This window comes from Bidens hawaiensis, unplaced genomic scaffold, assembly GCF_021521415.1.
Source record: "Bidens hawaiensis isolate Kalapana, Puna unplaced genomic scaffold, B.hawaiensis_p1.1 tig00017050_1, whole genome shotgun sequence".
NCBI classification, from domain to species: domain Eukaryota; kingdom Viridiplantae; phylum Streptophyta; class Magnoliopsida; order Asterales; family Asteraceae; genus Bidens; species Bidens hawaiensis.
Genome location: NW_027492581.1, coordinates 506,034 through 512,204, shown reverse-complemented (window position 1 = coordinate 512,204; position 6,171 = coordinate 506,034). Strand labels below are relative to the sequence as shown.

Sequence of the window (6,171 nt, the reverse complement as noted above, 5' to 3'; positions counted from 1 at the left end):
TACTAATCCTAATTAACAGTTAATAAACCGCTCCACTACTCCTATTTTTATGAATGATCTAAATAACTGGTTTCGTATCAAAAACATATAGTTGATAATTGGTTTTGATATTTAATTGGAAAAACCAGTTTATTGAAAATAAATTATGTATATGGTTGATCAGTTCAAAGATGCTTTGCATATATATATTTTATAATCTTTTATATTAAATGCTGACTATTCTTTTACTCCAGCAGGATACTTTTAAATAGACAGTGCATTGATAGTGTTTGCTGATCGATATTTGGGTTCTAAATGCTATTGGAACAAGGAGAAAGGACAAAATTGGCCTTTGTTTACTACCTGTTGTAGCTGAGTATTGATTAGAAGAAAGTGTTGGTTGGCTAAAAAGATGAACTTTGCAAAGCGTTGGTGTAAAAAGTTAAAACTGAAAGAGAAACCGAAATCTTCGCAGAAAAGGAAGTTAGGAGCAATGGAAAGGATGGATTAAGAGTAACGAGTGATGAATCGCCTTCAAGTGCTACTAAGCAGAAGGCTGAAGCTGCTAAACAATATATAGAAAAACACTACAAGGAGCAGATGAAGAATCTTAATGAGCGAAGGGAACGGTATTAAGTTTTATGCATCCATTATTCTGTATTAATGTAGCTAGTTAAGTTCACTCATTAGCAGGCCTACTTATTTTTTAGCAAGTTGCACGTGACACAGCCTCAATATTATGTTTCCGCAAAGAAAAAAAATTCGTTTAATGGTTTTTATTATTGAGGTTTAAAGTGTATGTTTCATATTGACTGATTACTTGTAACGTAACGGTCATCTATATTGGCATTATGTTGACAACTCGCGTGCGTATTGCCGTATTTGCTTTGAGAAAGTAAATGGTAAATGACTGATGCGGTTACATGGATGTAATTAGATTTCCTTTTGGCTATAGGTTTATAACCATTTTTGATTTTCTTATTATCATGGGAATCAAATTTAGACATATATAATGTGCAACAATAGATTTTACTGTATTTCATATAGGAAAACTTGATAGTGTAAGGGTTTTTGAACCTACTCTAATTAAAAATTACATATGTACGTTTCTTGATGTAGGCGTTATGTTCTCGAAAAGAAATTGGCTGATTCAGAGGTCACTGAAGAAGAGCAAAACAATTTACTTAAACATCTGGAGAAAAAAGAGACAGAATATATGCGCCTTCAAAGGCATAAAATGGGTGCTGATGATTTTGAGCCATTAACAATGATCGGAAAAGGCGCATTTGGAGAGGTATATGATAATTTCAAAAGTCAAGTCTTCCGACTCTTTTTGGACCTGCCTTGACTATGTGACTTTTATATATTGCAGGTTAGAATATGCAGGGAGAAGGCTACTGGCAATGTATATGCAATGAAAAAACTTAAAAAGTCAGAAATGCTTCGCAGAGGACAGGTGGCATTTTTATCTCTGATAATTGTCAAGAGTTTATATAAAGTGTTTGAAGTTGGTATATATTTAAGTTTTTTATGTTTGTTTTTAGGTCGAGCATGTGAAAGCAGAAAGGAATCTACTTGCAGAAGTTGACAGCAATTGCATTGTTAAACTTTATTGTTCGTTTCAAGATGACGAATATCTTTACCTCGTAATGGAGTATTTACCTGGTGGAGATATGATGACTTTACTTATGCGAAAAGATACATTAACTGAAGATGAAGCTAGGTTTTATGTTGGGGAAACTGTTTTGGCAATCGAATCCATTCACAAACATAACTACATTCACAGGTTATAATAGTTACCTTTTAATTCACTTTATACAAACACGTGATGTGAGAAGTGTAATCTTTTTCCAATTATTACAGGGATATTAAGCCTGATAACTTGCTGCTTGATAAATCGGGGCACATGAAACTATCAGATTTTGGATTATGTAAACCATTAGACTGTACTAATCTTCAAGAAAAAGATTTCACCGCTGCAAATAACTTAAGCGGGGCCCTTCAAAGTGATGGTCGCCCTGCTGTACCGAGACGCACTCAACAGGAGCAACTTCAACATTGGCAAAGAAATAGAAGAATGCTTGTAAGTTGTTTCAATTATTTTAGTCATTTCGAAATGCATTTATATTGATCATATTGATGTTGTAACTATGTAGGCTTATTCGACTGTTGGTACGCCTGATTATATTGCTCCTGAAGTTTTGCTGAAGAAAGGATATGGGATGGAATGTGACTGGTTTGTACAAAACACTTGCTTGTATAACTATATATTTATATTAGGAAATAATTGGGTTTTATTTTTCTGCGGGCAGGTGGTCACTTGGGGCTATTATGTATGAAATGCTTGTAGGGTACCCACCCTTTTATTCAGATGAACCCATGTCTACTTGTAGAAAGGTAAAACATTCACTTCATATAAAATAAGTGGTTTTGTATATTTATTGATGTTTATAAATTTCCGTCTTGCTAATACAGATAGTGAACTGGAGAACTCATTTAAAGTTTCCCGAAGAGGCAAAGTTGTCTCCTGAGGCAAAAGATTTAATTTGTAAACTTCTATGCAATGTTGAAAAAAGGCTTGGAACCAAAGGGGCTCATGAAATAAAGGTATGGTTTTGCTTTTAACAACCACAAGGTAAACGAATAAATAAATAAATAATGTGGTGGTTATTTACAGGCACATCCATGGTTCAAGGGTATTGAATGGGAAAAGTTGTATCAAATGGAAGCTGCGTTTATACCAGAAGTTAATGGCGAGCTCGATACCCAAAATTTTGAGAAGTTTGAAGAGGTGGGTTCTTTAGTTGGATGCAATATCGTGTTTATTTTAACTTAATTCTCTAATTTTGCTAATTACTGCAGGGTGAAAACCAAATGCCTTCTACAGCAAAATCAGGCCCTTGGAGAAAGGTTAGTAAGAATCTTGGTTTACCAATTGCTATTTTAATACTCGATGTATATATTATCATGGAGGTAGTTGGCCTTTATTTAGTTTTACCAAACTTGCACGTGTTAACACACACCTTTTGTTTTGTTTTACCGTCGAAAGTGATTGACAAGAAACAAAATGATAATGTCGTTTTTAATATTCTATGGCAATGTAAGACTGAATCTCACTAATATTACATGACATAATTATGAACATTTAATTTGCACCTTTGCTCAATTTTGAATCTTACATCAACAAAAATAATAATCGCCTCATGTCAAGTGAGTACCGTATCAAATCTTCTTTTCGCAGACATATTTCACTCATTATGTGTATACTTTTTTTTTTTAACAAAACGATAAGGCATTGACAAGACCCACAATATACAAGTTAAATAAAGTGTAATTGTTATAATATTGATAAGAAATGCCTTTAAAGATGATAACCAGCGTCCGCATTGCACGTGTTTTTTGTTTTTAATATTGATAAGAAAAGTCTTATGGTTCACGATTTGTATTTTTAAAATTTGATTCATGTGGCAAATAATGATTGTCTCATTAGCCAATCGGACCTTCCAGGTCACCATCCGGCGATTTTCATTAATTCATTGTATGTTGACTTGGATGGTAATATATGATTAAATAGATTTTACCCATGACTTCTTACCTTATTATGTTGTATTTTGTGGATCTCTTGATTTACGCAAATACATATTGTTCTGCATGTCAATACAATGCTTACTTTTTTGTAGTTTATGTTTTGCATTTTTCTCATTTGATTTAAATCGATTAACAATTCAAGAAGCTAGTATAGATTTTTTGACATCATTTGCGGTTTCAGTGAATTATTTTGCCAGCTACAGTGGTGGTCTAATTAATGCTTTTTACATTTTGTTGGTGGTGTTAAAACTCTTCAACACATGTTTCTTGGTTTTCTGTGTTGTAATTTCATATATTGATATTTTTTTATTTTAATCGGTAAATGCAGATGCTTTCTTCTAAGGATGTCAACTTCATGGGGTACACATATAAGAACTTCGAAATTGTAAATGAACATGAAGTTCCCGGAATCGGTACCTCTCTCTCCAAACTTGTACTTATTTTTTATTGGCCACAATTTGGTTTTTAAACGTGGTATTTATTAATAATCTTTTTTAAATTTTTTTTAGCTGAGTTGAAGAAGAAGAGTACAAAACCTAAGAGGCCAACAGTAAAATCACTTTTTAGTAAGATCTCTCTCTCTCTCTCTCTCTCAATATATCACTTCATCACAATGTGCTAATAATGTAAACATATAATTACAGTCACGCATCTAAAATGTTCCTTATATATTATCATAAAATGAGCGATTTTTTCAAAAATCTTGTCGTCATTGTGTTGGTGATTTTAATAATTAAGGATGAGTGATTTGGATTAATACTTATCTTTGCCAATAATAAAACATTGCAATTATTTTGGACACCGCAAAAGAAGGTTATTGCATTTACTTTGTAATTTTACTTCGTAATATTTTATAACATCTAACACTGGCACTAAATCTTTTGCCATGCTAGTAAATGACTCGAATTGTAATTTAATTAAGTTTGATTATTAATGATAATGATCAAATATGGATCTGTTTAACCCGTATCCTTATAAGCTATTTCTAATTTACCCATTAAAGATACTAGGGGTGCAAATGAGCCGAGCTGCTTGTGAGCTACTTGAGATCGGCTCGCTAAAAAGCTCGATGGAGCCGAGCTTAATCGAACCTGAGCCTAAAAGCAAGCTCGTTTAATAAACGAGCCCGAACCCGAGCTTCACTTATCGAGCTCGAGCCGGCTCACGAGTCTAAATGAGCTTGTCATTTATATAATTTTTAAAGTATATATTAAATAATTATTAGTTAATATATATAATGTTATGAAAAAATAAATAAAAATAGCCAAATAATATATATTATTTTATACATAAAGTTATAATTGAAAAAATATATAAAAATAATTACAAATATATAAAAAAAATAATTAATAAATAGTAAATGAGCCTAGCCTGAGCCGACCTCGAACTTTGAAAATAGAGCTCGAAACGAGCCGGCTTGAGCCTGGTCGAGCTCAGGCTTGGCTCGGCTCGGCTCGTTTGCACAAGTAAAGATAGCTCAAATCAACCCATTGACAAGTAAACTTATTTGCCTGAAATTCTGTGGTTTCTTGCAGAAGAAGAAACAGATTCAGCTTCCTCTCAACAAACTCAAGGAAGCTTTCTCAACCTCCTACCCCGACAACTAGAAGTCCCGGAGCAAAACGAGTCTTCTACATGAATCATTACTGATCTGTTCATAAAACAGTCACATAACCATAGTTTAAAATTTTTTAATCAAAATGCACCTTGACAGCTTTTCATTAAGTGTGGGTAAATACCAAATTGAAAGATGGGTTTGCAGTTTGTTCAATTTGCAGATGAATTGATTTGTTTGAAATTGTTGATGACGCTTTCGTTTTTCCGGTTCTCGGGTCTCTTGTAAATTTGTTTCTGGATTGTGTATATTTGTTTTAGTTTTACTTTCATGTAATTGGTGTGTAACTTATCCAATTGTTAAAGTAAGCATTTATTGGATTTCATTGTTCTTGTAAGTCTTGCTATATGTTATTGTTGGTAAGTCTTGTTATATGTTATTGTTGGTTTGTAAGTTTATTTGATAATAGGTTTTAATGGTTTAAAAGCGGGGTTGTCTCGGTCTATAATCTATTTGGGGCTCGAAAGTGAATAATAAAATCATGGCCTTTTTATAAGAAAAATTGTTTTTGATTCTGAGACTATCAAGGAATGTGATCAAATCAATTGATTATGAAAGAGCAACTCATGTTTGGTCAGTATGTTGGAGTGATTGTCTCCACACAATTATCTTGCATGTAATTTGTATTTAGTATTATCCCTAAATATTAGTCCCTGTATTTTATTATTTATATTTCTCATTGTAATTGTACAATTTGTGGTTTAATAATATATTCAAAACGTTAATATGGTATCATAGCTCATATCTTCAGCAAGAAAACTTTTGATCTTATTAGCCTGCAAACCACCGTCCCCCACCCCTAAATTTCTTTTCCAACCACCTCTATATTTCTTTTCGGGGCACTATGACCCATCATCTCTAACGAAATCCCTTTTAAAAAAACACCTCTACCTGTATCACCGTTTCAATGGTTACTTCTAGGCATGTTCAAAACGGTTTGGGACTAGGAACCGGAACCGGTTCCTAACCGGTTTCTATATTCAAAACCC

General features: G+C 33.1%; 1 pseudogene across 1 annotated transcript; it reads left to right on the top strand.

The window, feature by feature from the left end:
- The first annotated feature begins 204 nt into the window (after nt 1-204).
- On the top strand, nt 205-5,484 carry LOC143552933 (uncharacterized; annotated as a pseudogene). The gene is made up of 13 exons (XR_013138730.1): nt 205-608; nt 1,099-1,273; nt 1,352-1,435; nt 1,524-1,765; nt 1,843-2,062; nt 2,136-2,215; nt 2,292-2,376; nt 2,455-2,586; nt 2,657-2,770; nt 2,842-2,889; nt 3,896-3,980; nt 4,077-4,133; nt 5,103-5,484. The product of XR_013138730.1 is annotated as an uncharacterized LOC143552933 (transcript).
- The last annotated feature ends 687 nt before the right edge of the window (nt 5,485-6,171 follow it).